This window comes from Anas acuta, chromosome 1 (assembly GCF_963932015.1).
Source record: "Anas acuta chromosome 1, bAnaAcu1.1, whole genome shotgun sequence".
NCBI lineage: Eukaryota > Metazoa > Chordata > Aves > Anseriformes > Anatidae > Anas > Anas acuta.
In genome coordinates, this window is record NC_088979.1 from 19342265 (window position 1) to 19364001 (window position 21737).

The window sequence follows — 21737 nt, forward strand, 5'->3', positions numbered from 1 at the left end:
GAACAAGTAGAAAGAAATATTTTCCTATCTATAAATCTAACATAATTACAGTAAAACATTTGAAAAAGGGTAGTATATGCAGATTAGAATAATGGATAAACGTCTCACTATTAGTATCAAAAAATCCACACCTGGATTGATCAGTATATATAATATATATATATATATATATATATTTAAGCATTGACTTAGGTGTCTATGCAAAGCTACAATCTGCATACATAGAGCCCAATTCTTCCTTCGCAGTGAGTAGCAGTACCTCAACAGAATAAGACTCTTGAAATAATCAGTTTTAACAGAGTACATTACTGTCATATTGTGTATACACAAATTTAGAAAATCTGACAGCTGTCAAATACCAACACTTCAGATGCATGCTATTTTTTTTTCCTAACAGAAGTCATAGCAAGGTATGCTTCTATCTACTTCTGCACCAAGCTATGGGAACAAAATAAGGGAAAACCTTCTTAATTCAAAATTGATTATGTTTTAATTTGAAATGGCTCCACTCAAAATCCAGCAAAAATAGTTCTATTTTTATATATCACAATTAGACAGAAATCTCAGAAGCTCATTCACCTCAAACAGAAAGAAAACTTCAAAAGAAGAATTTTCAGATTCTTCTCCACAACATAATGAATTCAGGCAATTAAAAGGCAAATGGAATTCCTCATAGGAAGACTATATGGAAGTCCCAAATAAATTATCAGCCATCCCTCAACAGTCATACAGATTCACCAGACATCTGGGGTTGACCTGAAGAGTTGCAGAGTGATGGTGTCTGGAGACTCAATGATGTTAGAGGTCTTTTGCAGCCTAAATGACTCTGTGCCCCTCTGTCCTGCCTCACCACGACACTATGAGCTGCTACAAGAGGGCCAGGGCTTTGCTCGGATTCAGGGAGGTCCACGTCCTGTCTGCATCGCAGCCCCACCTTTGCCCGCTGGTGCAGGAGATGGCTCGGGGGAAAATCGAACCTGGCACAGGATGCTCGCGAGCAAGAACCTTTGCTCAGGCAGATCTGGAAAGTTTTTAAATTTAAAATTAAATGGGGAAGAAGGGGAAGCGAGAGAGGAAAGCAAATAATGATCAGAAACACCGAGAGGGAATTTCCAACCCTAAGCTAAAGCACATTTTTACGACTGTGGACTGCAGGCTTTAGAAAATGTAGAATTGATTTTGCTAACTAAACGTGAGTTGTCAACTTGTTAGGAGAGAGCAGTGCCAGTAGCTCCAAAATCACGTTAATTCTTAACGAGGGCTGGCACATCAAGAATCCCGACAATTGTTAGCATATATCTGGGCCCAAGAAACAGATTTAAACAAGTCTGTCTGGGAATGCTTAACTCACAATGTTAGCAGGAGAAAAGATAATGAGCTAAACCATTTGGAGCACAGATCTACCACTTGACTTATCAGAGAAGTACAGGTCAAATCTTTTCATTCCACTGCAGATAGAAAATGCAGCTTAGAGGCTACAGATCAAATTAAAAAGCAGGGCTCAGTGGGAGAAAAAGAGGAAAACAAAAAGCCTTTAAGTAACTGATCAGCATGTACCACACTTAGATTTTCTGGCATTTTCTGACTTCTGAGATTAAATGACAAATACACATTACTGCGTCACTTACAAAATATCGCATTTATCAGAAAAGATAAACCCCAAACTGATCAGAATGCATTTAAAAGACAGACTGGTTCTTCAGATAAGGCAGAAGAATGTGCACCTCTGGCACCTGTTGAATATACACAACGTATCAGCTCGTCTGAATTTTTCTTAAAATTTTAAGGCTACAGAAATCACTTAGTGATGTGGAAAATATTTTATAGTCTGTCTGCAGGCAGCTGCATATGAAACTACCAGATCATGGGACTATTGCTGACTTTCTGCTGAAAGCTGTGCTCCCATCACACTCTGTGTGGGTTTAGGAATTCTACTGAATCCAACCTAATCTCAAAAATAAGACTGGAAGTTACTTCAGTAGCATCTTATTCATATACTGTGGCTTTTCACTTAAATCTTCTGAAGCTAATTTGAAGTACTGACAGCATGGGCAGAAGTTTGAATAAGAGTTTGGGGATTTGCCTTTTTTTTTTTTTTTTTTTTAAATATCTCATGTAGGCTTCCAGAAATTTTAGACAACCACTTTAGCTTACCAAATGTGACCTTTGAAATTAAATACTTACATAACTGGTTTTATAACAAGAAGATTATTCCTCTAACAGCAGAAGAAGCTACAGACTTGGCAAATCCTCCTCCAGTTCCAGGAGTGGGGTATGACACTGGAGGGAAGACAGGCATATGACAGTGTCAGCTGGGAGGAAGGAATACCTCACTCCTGAATGAACACAGACCCCAGATGGGAAACTGCAGCCCCCTGACCCAAACAGAAAGGAGATGCCTGAATCAAGAGAGCGCTCTCTTCCCCACCAGGGAGCTTGTCCTCCAAGGTGGAATTCATGAAAAAAGGCTCCACGAACTGGAAAAGCAAGTGAAAAGAAAGGGGCACATTTAAGCACTGCAGTGTAAGCACACATCCTCGCAAGGATCTAATAGGAGACAGAAGGTTATGGCCAGGAGGCACAGAGCCAGCTCGTGCCACCAGGGAATGCTGAAATGCAACCACTCTGCAGTGTTCATTGGAGAATATTCTGAATGCAGCAGGCTCAAATTTCAAGTAAAAAAAAAAAAAAAAGGCAGACATTGAAAACAAAGCAAAAATATATATAGGTCAAGGTAAAAGGTACGCTAATTTTTAATTTTATTTCATGCATTTTCATGTATAGGAGAGAAAGAAGCTTCAGCAAGTGGCTTTGCACTGCTGGAGCAGTCCATCCTTGCAGTGCACATCATGGGTTTACAACCCGAAACATGCAATACGGCCAACAGAGAGGTTGGCCCCTCTGCCCAGGGATTTCACATCCCATCAAATGACATCTGTGAACTTCACAACAGAGATTAAAACCACGGATCAGAACCCAGCCATGGGGTAGTTTCATAAAGGCACAGACCATTTAGCATATCTAAAAACGCAATAATTATTTCTAAACAGGAAAGTTTAACAACTGATACCTGTATAGATATATAGCTATTAATATATTAGCAGTTTTATCTGAATCAATAGACTTTTTTCACAGATTCTTCACAATACTGAAAGTACAAGAAATTATTTCTTTTAAAACTTTCCCAGTGTGTGGCACAGAAAGATGGTTGTAAAATAGGTTTTAGCGCTGCAAATTTGATGTCTCATGCAGAGACACCATAAAACAAAGACAGGAATCAACTAAATGAAATTATTTAATTAACAGCAATTTGTTCCACAACAGTTTAAAATATGGATGAGACTGCCAATTACGCAGCTGCTAAACAGAACAACTCATTAAATAATTAAAATTGGATTATTAATTTTCTAGTCTTGATGTAATTTACTCATATAACATGTAAGTATCTCCATGATTTATACCCGTGGTAGAAACTCATTTTGTGATTTGCCTATATTTTACTAAAATTATTACTCTGTTTCTAGCTGCATGTGTTTTATAAACACTCAGCTTATGATTATTTTCAAGTACGAGGAGTGGCAAACTGACAGTAATACTAACATGAGAGGGAATCAATATGCATGCAGCTTTCAAATACTCTTGAAAAAAAAAAAAATCAAGGGAGGTTTAAAGTGGGATGTGCCAGTACTGCAATTCTATTATACAGGGACAAGAAAACATAAGACAACCTCTCATTCATGCAGGACAAATAGCTGTGCCAAAAGCACAAATTACACCTAATTACAGGGTATAACTCTGTCATCTTTCTTTTTATAACCTAGCCGTTTACACACTTTGATTTTTGACTTCCATTTGGGTTTATTAACATCAAAGCTTTGTCATCACTTATCTGTTTCTACAGACTTTTTTACCTGAGGCAATAAATAAAAACTTCTTTGCATTTCAGCTTTTCGGATGCAAGAAAGGTTTAGTCTACATTGTTCTTATGATGTTTCATGCTTATTAAACTTTTGTATGTTGTTGTAAAGTTTATTGCCTTTGGCATACCAATCTTAAATGTACTATAATTAAACCTACTCGCATTGCATATAAATGCATTAGCACTATCCTATGATAAATTTTGTTCTTACTGTTAATGCTATTTTTCATGTAATTACACTGTCTTGAATAAATGTGTAATGGACAATTTAGTTTAATGCATTGTTTAGCTTTTTGTCAAACAAAATGGCAATGAATTTTTAATTAAGCTATACAGGGCTTTTCCTGTATATAGAGATTACAGCAAAAAACACAGATGGCCACCCTTGATGAAATGGGAAAAGTAAAGTTAGCGTTAGAAGGATAAAATCATCCTGACAGTCATATAGAAAAGATCCCTCTAAAGATGAAATCAGAAAAGGTGAGTGACAGACTTCTGTCTGAAAGCTAATGAGCACTAATACACTGTCTAAACCTAATCTGAGGTCACCAACTGCTAGATTTCAAATTCCTCATACAGCATTAAAAAGATATTAAGATATTGCAAAATTAAATGTCTCTTGAATCACATATATGTCTGAATCCAATCTTACCCAATACGGGTAAGAATATTCCTGAAAGAAGAAAGATTTCTACAGTTTGGACAACTTCTGTTGTTATTATGCTGAAAATATTTCCTTACTTTCTTTCTCAAGAAAGGTAGATTCAAGCGGGGGAGTACGTAAATGTAACTGCTTAAGTTATCTTCCCTCAACTTGAATACTGCTGTTCCGTGCCGTCATTAAGTCAGAAACCTTTACAAAAATACAGGTTAAGGAAATATATATATTTTTAATGCTGATCCACCTTACTCCCAAATGCAGGAGAAACTACAGATACAAATTTGATCAACCAGCAGTAACAGAAAATCAAAACCTCCTCATCCAATCCGTTCCACTACTTCATGAACCTGCCATTTCAAAAGGTTTCTCTCACATCTCCTTTGAGTCTTTCTTGGTGGAGTTTGAACCCTTATTACTCACAGTCACCACTGACAAAACAGATTATTTCTTTATTTTTCCTGCAACAGCCTTTTATATAATAGAAAACTCCATGTCCTCCTTTGTCTTCTCCTCCGCAGGCTGAAGAACTGCACATGGCTTACTCTTCCTCCAGAGGATGTTTCCTACGCTTCTGCTCACCCACGATGACTTTGTCCAGACTCTGAGGAATCCAAACCTTCCTCGAAAGGGGACTGCTCACATGGAGTCCAGTGTTCCAGCAGAGAGACTGATAATGCTAAGCTAAGGATAAGGTTGACTCTGCTCATTTTAATGGCTACACTTTTTTTACCAGTACATTCCAGTGGAAAGATTACCTTTTGATCAGTATGGTACTTTCAAATAAAAAAAATGCAAATCCTTTTCTGCAGGACTGCTATCATTTACTTGTGAGTAAGTGTCATGCCTTTTCATCTACACTGATTTTCACCTTTTAGTTTGCAGATAATGTTGCCAGTTTAGGAAGATCATTTTGAAACATGATCTTGATGTCCGTCACTGTCCCTTCCCTGTTTTGTGTCATCTGCAGAATGACTCCAGTTACTCTATTTTATCATCAAGTTCACGAGGTAAAAAGCAGAAAGCAGAATCAGACTAAAGAAACTCTACTCAATATATCTTTTAATTTTGAGAACATGTCATTGACAACTAATCAATAGCAACGCTAATCCATTTTTGCACTTAGTGTATACAAAGTTCTCCTAGACCACATTTATCTGCATTACTTACGGAAATGTCACAAAAGACAACTTGTTAAAGCCTTTAATCCGAGTTAAAATAAATGGGAACTACTACTTTCTTTTTATTTGCAGGCTCTACTGCTTTATCATAGAGAGAAATTAAGTGAGTTTGACATTATTTATTCTTAATTATTCATTTCTTCATTACCTTGTAGATACATTAAAAAAAGTTTGAGAAACTTGTTTTATTTCAATGTCAACATTAAGGTGACTGCACCCTCTGTCCCTGACTCCTCTCCGCCTTTTGACAACAGGCAAAAGTCTTTTCTAGTCCCCCAGTACTGAATCCCTGCTCCAACATTTCTCAAAGATAAGGCTGCCATTGGATGACTTAGGATGTTATCTAGGTAACCAGCAGTAAAAACTATATTAGTATAGTTACGGTCCAGGTGACAACGGCATTCTGCTAGGAACATATCCAGATCTGAACTTCTCTTCCATTTCAAAGGTGCTAATACACATAGAAACATTTGGTCTTTTGCATCACATCTTACTGTGCTTTTCCAATCTAAAGATCAAAACTAAAATTTTCATTTTTGTTTTGGCCAATGAGCACCTAATTTCAGTATTTTAGAAGTCTAACACTGACCTTTTCTTTGTCTTCAGACAGGAGAAGCCTGAAATACCTTTCATATAGCTTCATTTGCTTGACTTGCAGCATTTCTCACCATCCCCTCTGACCTCATATGTAGTCAAGCTTCTGCTCTAGGCTTCTGTTTTTCTGAGGTGCTTATATTTTCCCCTATGTCTGGAGTCCTTTCCTGATAGTTTCTCTTGCTGGCTTGGTATTAAAATTCCAATTATTTTCTGCACTTCCCCCCATAACCCAGCTCTTATGCACTTAAATTATTGCTTTGTCATTTTTGAAAGTTTGGATTTGAATTAAAAATTAAACCAAACCAAAAACCTCATGCATTTTTTTTTAAACGTACATGTAAATATATTTTTACACATATATATCGTTAGTGGAGCTTCTACGAAGTTCTCATAACTCACCAAGATCTAGTCTACAGATAGCATACTCCTCTGTGGGTAGACAGCTAGTTTGTATGGAAATGTGGCAGCTGTTGTATGCAGGAAGAGATGGGCTTTACCACTGCTATCAGCATTTGTTTGCCAGTTTACAACTGAGGAAAATACTTCTATCACAATTCGTGTAAGCATCCCTTTCTCAACGAGATATTTCCCTTCAAATCCAAATCATCCCTGAGGGTTTAAAGCACACTTTCTAATGCTGTAGGAGATGCTGAGCTATTACTGTGATGAGGAGAACAAAGAATATATTGAGAGAGAAATATATTAGGGAAGTTTGGCTTCCTTGGCCTACCAAAAAGAAAGCTAAAATGGATGCAATTGTTCCGTATAAAAACCTGAGGTAGTGGTGGAAAGGTATCAATTATTAAGAATGAATATAGCTTTAAAAAACATTAATGTGAGAGCAAAACATTGTCCAGAAGTAAGTATAGCTTAATAAGATGGTCCCAAACAACATGAAATTCTGGAACAATCTTCCAATTAAGAGACTGGGTAAACAAAAGCCACAAGCCTTAATGGGTTAAAGTGGAGGTTGAGCAATTTGTGACTTGAATTATACATGATGTGCTTACCTGCTACAGAAGGGTTTTAGATTTGAGGTCTCAAAGGACCCTACCCTGCTGGTTCCTAAATATTTTGCTCTTTCTGAATTGTTTTCTGCTTTCTGCCATTCCCTTTCCCTCTCCCCACTTTGTGCCTCATGAACAAATGATAAATCTGCCAGCGTACCATTTTTTACCTGACCCAACACTTCTAGTTATTTTCTTGACTCCATGCTCTGCCCTATGGATATCGCAGGTCTCTTTTAAAACTGACACAGTGCCCTTTCATTAAGATCACAGACATCCACCCTGCAAACAGATGTTCCAGCTGAAGGAGGCCCTTTCCCTTCCCTCCTTCTCCACCGTTCATTACCGTTTTATCACCAGGGATGCGCGCGACTGCAGTCGGTTTTGCCTGGAGCAGGACTGGGAACGCTCACAGGGCCTGGCTGTGGGGAGAGCAATGATGAATGGTGAAAAAAGATGAGAGGTGGTGACATTTTCTACAAACTGTACAGAAGATAGTCTGCCCACTTATCTAATTATTGCTTCTATATTGTCCTTGCTCTCTGCCATTTACGTCCTACTCTCATCTATTCACTTACAGCTATATTCTCATGTGTTTGTCTTCTTCCTTCAGGGAAGTCCAGGCAAAGACATTTTGCTGTCTCTCTCCCAAACTTTCAACTTATTTCTTGTTTTAAGTTTATATTGGACATGATGTCCTGCAATACAGAAGTTATTTAGTTGGGACAGGCAGTTAGTTGGGACACATCCATCAAAGAGTCACTGTCCTGACTGTTTTCCAATATCTCTGGAGACTGAAACTTTTGTCATTACCACCAATAATTTATTGATTTTGCTGCGTCTTTACCTTCCTTCTCTGAGATGGAGAAGGATAGAAAGTCACCAGAACATCTGTCTCTGACCATCTTTTCACAACCTGCACTAGACTCACTTCATCACCTCAACAGCAATTTGGCAATGTCATTTGTCATAGCAAAAGTTATCTATTTCCCTCCAGCACACACAGTACAACACTTTTTCCCATCTTGTATCCCCATTCTCATTCCAGACAAACACTATGCCATTCTGATTCTATGATTTAGATTCATTCACCTCTCTGAAAAGCTTCCTCACCAGCACTTAACATATTGATTTGGAGTTTCTTATAGATAGTGCTGAAAATTATAAACTTAAGATTTTGTGCCAATGGGAATTGAACAACAGAAATCCTGACTAAGGGATATCAGATTGCCTTCACACACGAACTGATGAAACCACTAAAACCTGAGCTGAATTCTGGAACTCATTCAAAAAAACAAAACCAACCACCAATAAAAGAAAAAATAACAACAAAAAAAAACAACCAAACATCCACAAACACTCCCCTTGCCCCTCAAAACCGCAGATAAGGGCAGTTGAGGTACAAAGAAGAGTTAAAAGATTGATTCTGTCTTGTAAAAGATATCTAGACCTCAATCTATTTTACCCCTCTGAAAATCACAGAATCACAGAATCTCTAGGTTGGAAGAGACCTCAAGATCATCGAGTCCAACCTCTAACCTAACACTAACAGTCCCCACTAAACCATATCCCTAAGCTCTACATCTAAACGTCTTTTGAAGACTTCCAGGGATGGTGACTCCACCACCTCCCTGGGCAGCCCGTTCCAGTGCCTAACAACCCTTTCAGTAAAGAAATTCTTCCTAACATCTAACCTAAAACTCCCCTGGCGTAACTTTAGCCCATTCCCCCTTGTCCTGTCACCAGGCACATGGGAGAACAGGCCAACCCCCACCTTGCTACAGCCTCCTTTAATGTACTTATACAGAGCAATAAGGTCACCCCTGAGCCTCCTCTTCTCTAGGCTGAACAAGCCCAGCTCCTTCAGCCGCTCCTCATAGGACTTGCTCTCCAGGCCCCTCACCAGCTTCGTCGCCCTTCTTTGGACCCGCTCAAGCACCTCGATGTCCTTCTTGTAGCGAGGGGCCCAAAACTGAACACAGTACTCGAGGTGCGGCCTCACCAGAGCCGAGTACAGGGGGACGATCACCTCCCTAGCCCTGCTGGTCACAGTGTTTCTGATACAAGCCAGGATGCCGTTGGCCTTCTTGGCCACCTGAGCACACTGCTGGCTCATATTCAGCCGACTGTCCACCATCACTCCCAGGTCCTTCTCTGCCTGGCAGCTCTACAACCACTCATCTCCCAGCCTGTAGTTCTGCTTGGGGTTATTGCGCCCCAGGTGCAGGACCCGGCACTTGGCCTTGTTGAACTTCATACAGTTGACCTCAGCCCATCGGTGCAGCCTATCCAGATCCTCCTGCAGAGCCTTCCTACCCTCGAGCAGATTGACACACGCACCTAGCTTGGTGTCATCTGCAAACTTACTGAGGGTGCACTCAATGCCGTCATCCAGATCATTGATGAAGATGTTAAAGAGGACCGGCCCCAGCACCGAGCCCTGGGGGACGCCACTAGTGACTGGCCTCCAACTGGACTTGGCTCCATTTACCACAACTCTTTGGGCCTGGCTATCCAGCCAGTTGCTAACCCAACGAAGCGTGCGCCAGTCCAAGCCAAGAGCAGCCAGTTTCTTGAGGAGAATGCTGTGGGAGACGGTGTCAAAAGCCTTGCTGAAGTCAAGGTAGACCACATCCACAGCCTTTCCCTCGTCCACCCAGCGCGTCACTTTGTTGTAGAAGGAGATCAGGTTCGTCAAGCAGGACCTGCCTTCCATAAACCCATGCTGACTGGGCCTGATCGCCTGCTTGCCCTTCAAGTGCCGCATGATGACTCCCAAGAGGATCTGCTCCATGAGGTTCCCTGGTACTGAGGTCAAACTGACTGGCCTGTAGTTCCCCGGGTCTGCCCTCCGGCCCTTCTTGTAGATGGGCGTCACGTTTGCTAGCCGCCAGTCAGCTGGGACCTCCCCCGATAGCCAGGACTGCTGATAAATGATGGATAGTGGTTTGGCCAGCTCCTCTGCCAGTTCTCTCAGTACCCTTGGGTGGATCCCATCCGGCCCCATCGATTTGTGCACATCCAAGTGCCGTAGCAGGTCACCAACCAGTTCTTCGTGGATGGTGAGGGCCACATCCTGCTCCCCGTCCCCTTCCACCAGTTCTGGGTACTGGGTATCCAGAGAGCAACCGGTTTTGCCGCTAAAGACTGAGGCAAAGAAGGCATTAAGCACCTCCGCCTTTTCCTCATCTCTTGCAACTAAGTTTCCCCCTGCATCCAGTAAAGGATGGAGATTCTCCTTTGTCCTCCTTTTTGTGTTGATGTATTTATAAAAGCATTTTTTGTTATCTTTAACAGCAGTAGCCAGATTGAGCTCCAGATGAGCTTTGGCCTTCCTAATCTTGTCCCTGCACAGCCTCGCTACATCCTTATAGTCCTCCTTAGTGGCCTGCCCAATTTTCCAAAGATTATAAACCCTCTTTTTTCTCCTAAGCTCAAGCCACAATTCTCTGTTGAGCCAGGCTGGTCTTCTTCCCCGCTGGCTCATCTTTGGGCGCATGGGAATAGACCGCTCCTGTGCCATTAGGATTTGCCTCTTAAAGAGCGCCCAGCCTTTCTGGACCCCTCTGCCCTTCAGAACCACCTCCCATGGGACTCCACCAACTAGTGTCCTGAGCAGCCCAAAGTCAGCCCTCCGAAAGTCCAATACAGTGGTTTTACTGGTTCCCTTCCTGGCCTCGCCAAGAATAGCGAACTCCACCATTTCATGGTCACTCTGCCCAAGACTGTTCCCGACAATCACATCCTCCACCAGTCCTTCTCTGTTTGTGAAGAGAAGGTCTAGCAGGGCACCACCCCTGGTAGGTTCACTAATCAGCTGTGTCAGGAAGCTGTCTTCCACTTTCTCCAGTAACCTCCTAGACTGCTTCCTCTGGGCTGTGTTGTGCTTCCAGGATATGTCAGGGAAGTTGAAGTCCCCCACGAGTACAAGCGCTGACGATTTCGCAACTTCTGTCAGCTGCCTGTAGAACTCCTCATCCGTCTCCTCATCCTGGTTCGGCGGTCTATAGCAGACCCCGACCAGGACACTAGCCTTGTTGTCCCTGCCGATCCTAACCCAAAGGGACTCGATCTTGTCATTCCTAGCCTCGAGTTCTACAACATCGAAAGACTCTCTAATATAGAGAGCCACACCGCCACCCCTTCTGTGCTGCCTGTCCCTTCTGAAGAGCCTATAGCCAGGCATAGCAGCACTCCAGTCATGAGACTGGTCCCACCACGTTTCCGTGATGGCAACCAAGTCGTAGCCTGCCCGCTGCACGATGGCTTCCAGCTCCTCCTGTTTGTTACCCATGCTGCGTGCATTGGTGTAGATGCACTTCAGCTGGGCCTTTACCTTATCCTCCGGCCTTGCCATTGCTCCCCCTGGCACAGCCCCAACAGTCCTTGCTCCAGCCCCATCCCCCTTCTTACCTAGTTTAAAGCCCTATCAATGAGCCCCGCCAGCTCCTGGCCCAGGATCCTTTTTCCCCTAAAGGATAGGGACCCGTCTACGGCCATCAGACCAGGTGTTGAGTAAACTGTCCCATGGTCGAAAAACCCAAGATTTCTGCGTAGGCACCAGCCCCGGAGCCACGTGTTTAACAGGTGGGCTTTCCTTGTCCTCTCTGTACCCCTCCCTGTCGATGTAGGGATGGACGAAAATACTACCTGCACTCCTGCTCCATCCACTAACCGTCCCAGCCCCCTAAAGTCTCTTTTGATAGCCTTCAGGCTTCTGTCATCAATGTCGTCACTGCCCGCCTGGACTATCAGGAGAGGATAATAATCAGAGGGGCGTACAACATACATACACACACAGCTATACATAAGCAGCTATACCCGGCAGTCTGTTAACTAGAAAATAATGGCAGTAGTATAAACAAGCACCTTATGAAACACATGGTGTCAAGTAGTTTGTGTGTTTTTTTTTCTCAGTAAGATGGAAAACAAAACAAAATAGTATTTAAAAATATTTACATGCTTTCTAACTATCCCTTGAAACAGAGCAGTAAATTCAATTAGAAATAAAAACTGCATAATAAAACATGGAAAAAGAGATGTTATATTGCTATTATTTCTTTATAACTGACATTTGGCAAAGCATCACTTGAATTTTAAATGGACTCTATGTATATTGCTTTGGCATACATAGATAAGCAACTTGCATTATTTTTTTACCCTTTTGCTCAAGGGAACCAGCAACATCTTACTCCTAGACAATTTGTGCTTCAGAATATTTCAGCTTAGAACAACATGCCTCGAGCATCACCAAACACAATCTCACAGACACTAGTAACCTGGAGATCTCCCTGTGTAGGATAGCTGTAGCGTCCTCTCTACTTCACTGTAGGACTAGGCAACATACATGTACATAGTTTAACAACTGCAAAACTGCTATGGCTTCACACTCCAAAGATACAAAACTACAGACTTAGATACCATTTTCTCCAAAGACACATATGATGAAAATGGCATATGTGCAAGAAAATGTACTTGAAACATTACTTTTGTTGAGTCATCTGTTCACAGCGGCTGAGGTTCTGGAAGATAACCACGGTAACAGTGACAGAGTAAATGTACTTAAGGAAGATAATATGTTAAATGAAGATGCTAAGCTCTGTTTTTTTTTCTTTGATTTCTAACAATGGGAGTGAATCTATTAACTTTATCCACTTTAATTTGATTGAGCCATTGTCACTGTTGAGAGAGAACTGCTGAAGCACAAAATTAACAATGGCAATTGCAATTGTAATTGCCATAAAGAAAGTCAGTAAATCAGACCAAACAATACTAGAAAGATACAAGTGGAAGAAGTAGAAGTAATTGAGGAACTAAATATGCCAAAATATGAGAACAGAGAGATACGTGAACGTCGATACGTATTTTCCCATAAAACTTAAATACAATGTTCTAAATGATAAATAAAAATGATACAACTGCAGAAAATATTGTATGGCACAAGAGAGACACCAGAAGAAGAGGATCTCTAGGTGGTGGGTAGCATTCAGGGTTAACGAATGAGCTAAAGATGCAAATATCTGTGAAATTTCACAGATCCCAACACATACCAGCAACGTGAGTATAGCTAGGTTCTTTAACTCAGACAATTCTGGCAAAAAATAAACTCCATGCCAGACTGCAATAAGAACAAGCAATTTGAGAGAGAGAGATTTTTCCAGCTACCCCCACAAGCTAAGGCTTATTGTGCATCAAGCAACAAAAAAGTTCCTAACAGCTGAAATCCAATGTAAATCCAATGTAAATCAAGGAGGATTGAGGGAAGTCATGCATAAAACCAGAAAGGAATAAGAAAGATCATATCAGAGAAAGGGAGATGTTAAGCGAACTGAAATAACAAAGGGAATGTTCACACTACTGCTGTTCACCAATAATATGAATTGCTAAGTAATGCATCCAAGGGCTGATTTTAAGTGAAAAAACATGGAAAATTCAACTATTTTGTTACTCCTCTATTTAAACAGACTACAGAGGCAATACATTATCACATTGTGTGCTGCCAGGTAATCATGATCCACATGCAACTCTGAAGCTAGCAACTCTTTAGCTAGGCAATTCTCAGACTGACCAGCAGAAACTACTGCAGCACAGACAATGAAGAGACCTAAAGAGAGGACCACTTCAGTGAGCTGTGATTCCTTTCCCCACTTCTGGTCAGACCACCTAGCTGCAACAAAATAATCATCCCAAGACATACCTGCTTTTAAAGAGCTTCAGATTTCATTCAGCAACAAACTCTAGCATAGCAGCAGCAGCTTCATAGATTTGTCATTCAACAAAATGGTGCAAGCAACAGCCTGCCTGTAAATACCACTGGCAAAAGGGAAAATCAAATCCAGGCAAATTCAAAGGAAGAAGAAAGTGCATAGAATCATGCACAGCTAAGTGTATTTCCTTCCCTTTCCAAGTTACGCCTTGGAAAGTGACTGATAATCAACAAATGCAAGACTGATGCGTGCCACTCAAAGGGGAAGCAGAAGCAATGCAAAAAGCATGGTTCAGGACACAGGAAAGACACTTCACAAAATTAGAACAGGAATGTGTAGGCTGGAAAAAAAGAAAAGAATTAATGCATTAATGTATCCTGCAAAAGCCCTAAGATTGCTGGGTATTAAGTAAAGGCAGGTAAGTTTATAGATTTGTCTACAGATAACGAAAGATAAGTTCCTTTTAGTGGAAAAGGTGTTTGAAGGCATTTTTCCCCCCCATTAATGTAATTGTTTTCTGTCATACTGATGGCCCTGATCTCTGTATGTACTTATGTGGATGGTGACAGTGTGTGGGGAAATGAGGAAATTTTAGTGTCAGAGTATCACTTTTAACATTAAGGAACATTAATTTCTTGACAAAAGGAGAAAATTGCTCACTGCTGGCCCTTCTGCCAGCAATCCATCAGATGCAGGAAGGCAGCAGGTCATGGGCCACTCTCCTTGATCTGACAGAGCACTCTGCCACTTCTCTCCCAGCAGCCTTTCCTCACCACACAACCAGAAACCACTGGGCACCACTGAGCAGAGCCTGGCTCCGGCCTCCCCGCACCCTCCTGTTAGGGATTTAGGGACACAGATGAGATCCCCTGAGCCTCCTCTTCTCCAGGCTGAGCAGCCCCAGCTCTCCCAGCCTCTGCCCACAGCAGAGATGCTCCAGAGCCTTCACTGTCCTGGTGGCCCTGCCTTGGGCTCTCTCCAAGTCCCTCTGGCACTGGGGAGCCCAGAACCGGACCCAACACTCCAGGTATGGCCTCACCAGTGCTGAGGAGAGGCAAAAATATTTTCAGCACAGAATACAGTACTTCCTAATTCCAGTGCAGCTGTGTCTTCATTTGTTAAATGCAATTAAAGACAATTTGAACTTCTCCCTAATATATCTTTTGCTGAAGGTTCTCAGCAGGACCAAACATTCATGCTGTGGTAATAAATGTGCTATTGACACTGGGCTACCAGTAAGCCAATTTAAGCACAGCTTCTGCAGATGTTGATTAGACTGCAATTTGGGGATCACAATATGGAGCAATCTCAAAAAGTCATCATTTTCTTTGCACACTACAAAGAACACCAGAAGTGACCTTGTCTTGCAACAACAATCTGTGTTATGTCTTGCTCTAGCAAGACTGCTGAAAACAGGATGAAATGACTAAGCACATCATTATGTTCAACTAACCTGCATGGAACAAGTATATTCACAAACAGAAAGAAGTGCAGCACCTCTTTCATATTTCTGCAATCAGTTGTGCTAGATTTCCAAAAGACTTCTGTTACTTATCAGAAATATGATTAATGATGAAAGCTAACATTACTGTTACAAAGAAGTTTTTGATTTAATTTTCAAGTTTTTCATTTAATTTTTTACACTTGAGACACTTCACACCGTATTCAATTGCAAATATAGATTTTTGTTAGAACTCTGAAGTCCATTTCTAGCTTCTGATTTGGCTTATATTTAAAATATTAGAAAGTGGTAACTGTCTTGGATACTAAATGCTCAAATCCAACAGGACGTGGTTCATTATACAGCAAGCAGTTAAGCTGTTAAATACTGCCGTTGTATGCTGTAGACACGAAAAGTTTTTGAATTCAAGTGCAATCTGGAGATGTTCACTGAAAACAAGAAGAAAGAAAAAAAAAACAACAAACAAACAAATTGTGAGCCAAAGATGGTTTCTTCTCAGGCTGCCAAACCACAGGCGGCCAAAATACCAGGAAAAAAGTGCCATATGCACTTGCATGGCTCCTCTCCTTTTACTTGGCTGAACATGTATGGCTGTTCTCATGTGTTTATGAGAAAAGGATCACTTCTCAACTGTGAAACCAGAAATGTTAGGGAATACAGTCAGCAAAACACAAATAAAAAAAAAAGCTTTGATACACTGTTGCTATGAATCTTTTTCTTAAAATGATCAATAATCACTATATATCTTGCAGAGAATTTTAGGCAATACACTTTTGTTAAGGCAACCATGAAAAACAGTGGAACCCACATTACCTTTTTATTTCGAGTTCCAGAAAAAGAAGGCTGCAATCTAATACAACCATAAGCAGAGATTAAGCAAGCTTCCTCAAGAGGATCTATCATACAGTACCAAATTCTAATTGACAAATGTGTTTAAGGATATAATGGAGGAAGTAATATTGCCTGTACACGTTAAGAATGGTTCAGACAATAGCAAGTTTTCACTAATAGTCTGGATAAAGTTTCTATATTAAATGACAGATTAAATATAATGTGATTTTCCACAACAAATAAAGGTAGGGCTCCTGCGTATTTGACATCTCCAAGTTACTTACCGAGATCTAATGATCTAATGATATTTTTCATCTCTCCATTTAGGCTTGTACTTTTGCAAGTCTGGAATTGCCTGAAAGGAATTGGTTTTGCCTATACATATTTTCTGTTAAGATTTTTTCGTGTCTGTATTCATAACTCTACTTTTTCTAAATCTGTTTGCTGAATAGCTGAAACTTTAATGCTGAAATAATGATTACCTGTCGATTCTGTAATTCTAAATGTTATCACTCCACATCAAGACAGGTAAGTCACAAAAACCTAACCCCAGACCCACAGGACTCGATATAGTCCAACAACGCTATCAGGTTCTGAATGCTGAACAGCATTCTAATGGCAATACCATCGAATGGCAACAGCAGCAGCCCAAAGTATTCCCATAATTTCCCAGTACACGCTTCTTTTCTTACAGCAAAACCAGTGTTAAAAGAACATTAGAATTTCCATATCAAGCAGACTAAAGTTAAAAATTCAACATGAATGTAAGAGCAGTAAAATCCCACTGCGCACCTCCACTATACTCGTTACATTTATTATTCCCTGGAGAACAGACAAAATATTCATTGAATCAGAAAGTGTTTCATCCTTATTGTGCAACACATCTTTAAATCCATTTTGAACATGTAATTATTAATTTCCTCACGATCCTTCCTTTGACATGCAATCCCTGCTGCACTAAGACTGTTTCTAAACTTTAACTCCTACACTTAAAACCCTGTGGGTAAGATGGCACCGCTGTTATTTTAATGTTAGCAAGAGGCACTGTTTTTACGAATGGTTTTATGAATGCATGCTCAGTTTGGGAGCTCTGTTTCAGACATCCATTCTTCAGAAAGTTAGTATTTTATAAATCTTTCCATACAGAGAGAACAACTGTGTTTAATCTTAATTGTAATTTAAGTCTTCAGCACTTACGCAAGCTATGTGCCAGGTATTTCCCCTGGAAATCCAGAAGAGGATTGACTAGTGCTTCATTCAAGAAATTTCAGTGTTTCCCTACCATCAGATTTGATACCCGAAGCTAAGGGAGGGAGAGAAACTAGCTTCCAGGAGCATCACTGAAGTAACATAACTATTAATATCGCTCTCCTTCTGTTCTTGCTAGCATACCTTTCATTCACTGACATCTTTCAGAGGCATTTATATGTCTTTCTTGTTGCCCTTCAACTCCAGCTGGGCCTTGCTTTTCCCAATCCTGAACTTGTATGTTCGGACTATGCCTGTCCGAATCCCTTCCAGGTCACTTGTCTCTTCTTCCATCTCTTGTGCATCTCCTTTTTATATTTAAGTTCCTTATTCATCCACACAGGCCTCCTTTTGCTCTAGGACTATATCCCATGAGATTTTTTTTAAACAGATCCCTGATCAGGACAAAGTCTGTTCTCCTTAAGTCTGGGGCTGTGATCTGCTTTTGCCTTGCGCCCGATTCAGGAACCTGAGCTCCACCATTTCATGGTCTCTGCAGTCAGGGCTGCTCCCAGCCCTCACGTCCTCAACCACTCCTTCCTTGCTTGCAAGTATGATGTCCAACACATCATCTTCCCGTGCTGGCCAATGCCCTCCAAAAACCTCCTGAATTAGTTGTGCTCTGTGGTGTTGTCCTTCCAGCAGATAATAGGGTGGTCAAAATTCCCTGGGACAACCAAAGCCCTGTAATTATAACGCTTATTTCATTATAAGGCTGCAACTCTTCCTTCAAAGGTGTAAGACTTTGCATTTCATTTCTCAATTTAAGGTTCCTGTTGGCCCATTGCTCCAGTCTATGTAGGTTTCTGCCCTTCAGTGTATCAGCTGGTCCCCCATCATCGTATCCACACATTCAGACTGAAGCATCCTAACTTCAGTGCAAGAATATTTTGAGAGACAGCGTTGAAGGGTCTTGCTAAAACTGAAGTATATGGCACCTACTGCTCATGGACCCTCCTCCACAATTCCAGTCATTTTATCGTAGAAGGCAATCAAGTTATAGACAGGGATGATTTACCCTTGGTAAACCCATGCTGATTGTTTTGCATCCTCTGGAACACAGCTCTGAAGAAGGAAAAGAAAAAAGAGCTCAGGAAAGCCAACAGGTCCACAGGAACAGCATTGCCCAAGCATAAGAACAGTTCATCCCACTGTGGTAAAAAACAAGTAACCATTCCACCATGGCTGAAGCTAGTAAACACGGGCTAGAACCTCACCACAGAAAAGGTCCTGGTGAAACCAGGTGAAAAGGAATTTTGCTGTGATGCAAATAGGCTTTAATACATTTAATACCCAACTTGTGTGAGAGACACAAATGCATCAAGTATTTAGGTTAAAAATTCAGTAAAAGAACACGCAATTCTGTCTCACAAATCACCAAAGAGAGACAAAACACAGCAGCATTCTGCTTGCTGGAGGAGGGAAGGGGCTTCCCTGGTTCCCACGTGACAGGTAAGTGGGCATGTAGAAGCTGCAGATATGCACAGGTTCCTGAAGTCAAGGTACGATCTCTTGAAGCTAGTGCATCAGCTGCTGATGTAGAGACACATTAACAGACTTTTAGAGACATGAGAAATCTGTCCCAGAACTACCACCATCTTAGTCAAACTTTTTAGCTTAGAAATAAACGGTCCTACAGATGTAACCTTCCTATCAGGTAGATGATGACCTTTCAACTTGACTAGGAGAAAGCCATCCTACCTGTTAACAAGAGTGAGGATGGTTGAGATGGTTAGCAAGAACATAAACTACTCGATCTGAGGATGAGAGGACAACTTGGCTGACAGAAGTATGTTTGATAGACTGCACAAAGCACTGGAAGTGGTCAGGTCCCACACATGTAACAAACATACAGAAGGGTAAAACGAAACCTTGGAGGCAAAAAAAAAAGCCATAAGGTATGTGACAAAGTACTAAGGCTTTCATGGTAGAACTTTCTGAAATTATCTGAATAAATACCTGGAGACACTCAGCCCTTGCCAGAGAACTGGAAAAACATGTAAAGTATCACCCATGCTGAAGGGATGCGTTCTATCTAAACATAACATGCTGCTGTATTTGGAGTTTAACAGATTAGAGAGGTGTTCAACTGAAATACTACGGGAAAACAAACAGAAGCTTGAATCCACACTTCAGAATAACACTCCCTTTCTGCATATTCGCAAAAAGCCTTCCTTACAGGGTAAACAGAACAGAAGGCAATACAATTTAGATATAAAAGAATAAAGAAAAAATTTAAAAGTGGAATAAATAAAAATAGCCATTCAGACCAGGATGAAATGCATGAAGTTCTGTATGAATGCAAGTCTAAACAACTTGCCAGGTGAACCAGAAGACATGATGCTATACGAGGCTATAATAAACATCCTAAAAACTTAGCAGATGGAAGACCAGTTTTTACAGTGTGAAAATAGACCAGTCTGTACTGGCAGACAAGTGATAGTGCACATTCTTCAACACTTAGAATCAAATAGAATAACCTGATTTTATTAATATGTGCCACAATCTCCACAGACTCAAACTCCATGTCTAAGCAGGAACAGGATAATTTAGAGCTGTACTATAAACCATGTGTCAAAGAGCTAATCTTGAACACTAATGAAAACTGCAGACATTATGAAAGCAGAAGAGCAACTACACAGTAATTGAAATCTCTCACTGTGAGACATGTAAATATGATACATTTGTGAGGAGTGAAGTATTTTTGGTGACATAAATAATTCATTCTGCAAGCTGTCATAAAAAGTAGAAATAACTTTTGAAGCAGGAGCAAACTGTTCACGAAGCCAACTACATCTCGAACCAAAAAGCCACTAAAGCCACAGAGCAAAAACAGAGGAAAAAAAAATTACTTATGAGAGATTTTCACAGAATCACAGAATTTCTAGGTTGGAAGAGACCTCAAGATCATCGAGTCCAACCTCTGACCTAACGTTAACAGTCCCCACTAAACCATATCCCTAAGCTCTTTGCCAGTAGAGTTCCTAAAGATCCAAATAATAGCTGTTTTTTTTTTTTTTTTTTTTTAAAAAAAGTCAAAAGCCTTGGTAATAATACAAAGGTATTTGGTGTAATCAAAAATAAAACTGACCAAAAGACACGGATGAGGGTGTGTGGCAGGAGACGATAGCAGCACAGCTTTCTCCTAATGGTGACGTGACAACTTCCTGAAGTTTTATAAACCACTATTTTCATTCGATGGAAACTCAAGGGTTTTGCTAATGCATTCTACAAAATGGCATTGCCTGGTGCATACCATGAGTTGCACTGTGTCACACAGAATAACATCTCCACGGAGAGATACAACTGCCGACCATGCCTTTCCGAGCTGCCAGCAGGAGTATTTAATATGTAGTAACGCAACAGGCTCTAAACAGGGCTTGGGACTTCTTAGGCAGAATCACTTTTTCCATGGGAACGTGCTTATTATATAGGTAACTTGAAAAAGTGATTTGAATATTGACATTTATTAAACCATAGAAGATAAAGCACAATCCTAAAGAAAACAGCATAATCAAGCAGCCAAGCGACTGATCTGAAAAACTAAGTTTATTTGCAGGCTCTGTTGAAAGTGCAAGTGTTTTCCATTTTCTGATACTTACATATAAATAAAGCTGAAAAATAGTTCTTGCAGCTGGTATGCTGATACCTTCATCGCTACACAGCAGGGTACTAGTCTCTTGCAAAGGTAGATTTCTAGTAAATAGCTGTCAACAAGTCTATGCATGACTGAAGTCAAATTACAAATAGTAAAGGAACAGGTTTTTGAACTCGATGCCAGCGAAATATCATGTATCTAATCCATGCAAGAATTACAGACCTCAAGACTGCTATTATTTTATTATCCATACCATTTACTTTTTGGTCTGCTTCACAGCTTTGTTTGAACTTAGAAATCAATGGTACTTACAACTGGGACTTCACAAATAACAAGTCTCTACATATACACACTGGGAAACATTTCCATTTTGAAACAGTTTATTTCACACAGATAATAAAATACATAAATACTTAGCAATGTTACTAGTAAACTTAAATACTCCCTTAGTAGCAAGCAACTTAGGTTAAGTCCTCTGAAACCTCTGCATCAAATTTTTATGGTTGCTCATCACCTGCAGGTTTTTTTT

At 40.6% G+C, this 21737-nt stretch overlaps 2 protein-coding genes across 8 annotated transcripts in view; both read right to left on the minus strand.

The window, feature by feature from the left end:
• Nucleotides 1–21737, minus strand: part of ZDHHC20 (zinc finger DHHC-type palmitoyltransferase 20) — a 319226-nt gene that overhangs the window by 275455 nt on the left and 22034 nt on the right. For 2 of the 6 annotated variants that reach the window (XR_011092852.1, XM_068671343.1), the window contains exon 2: nt 2185–2280. The exons of 3 other annotated variants lie outside the window; for them this stretch is intronic. The gene's annotated coding sequence lies outside the window, so the exon portion shown is untranslated. Of the gene's footprint in view, nt 1–2184; nt 2281–7708; nt 7785–21737 lie in introns of all 6 variants that reach the window. One more of the 6 variants, XR_011092861.1, reaches the window with a different exon arrangement.
• Nucleotides 1–21737, minus strand: part of MICU2 (mitochondrial calcium uptake 2) — a 150036-nt gene that overhangs the window by 106167 nt on the left and 22132 nt on the right. The window lies entirely within an intron of this gene.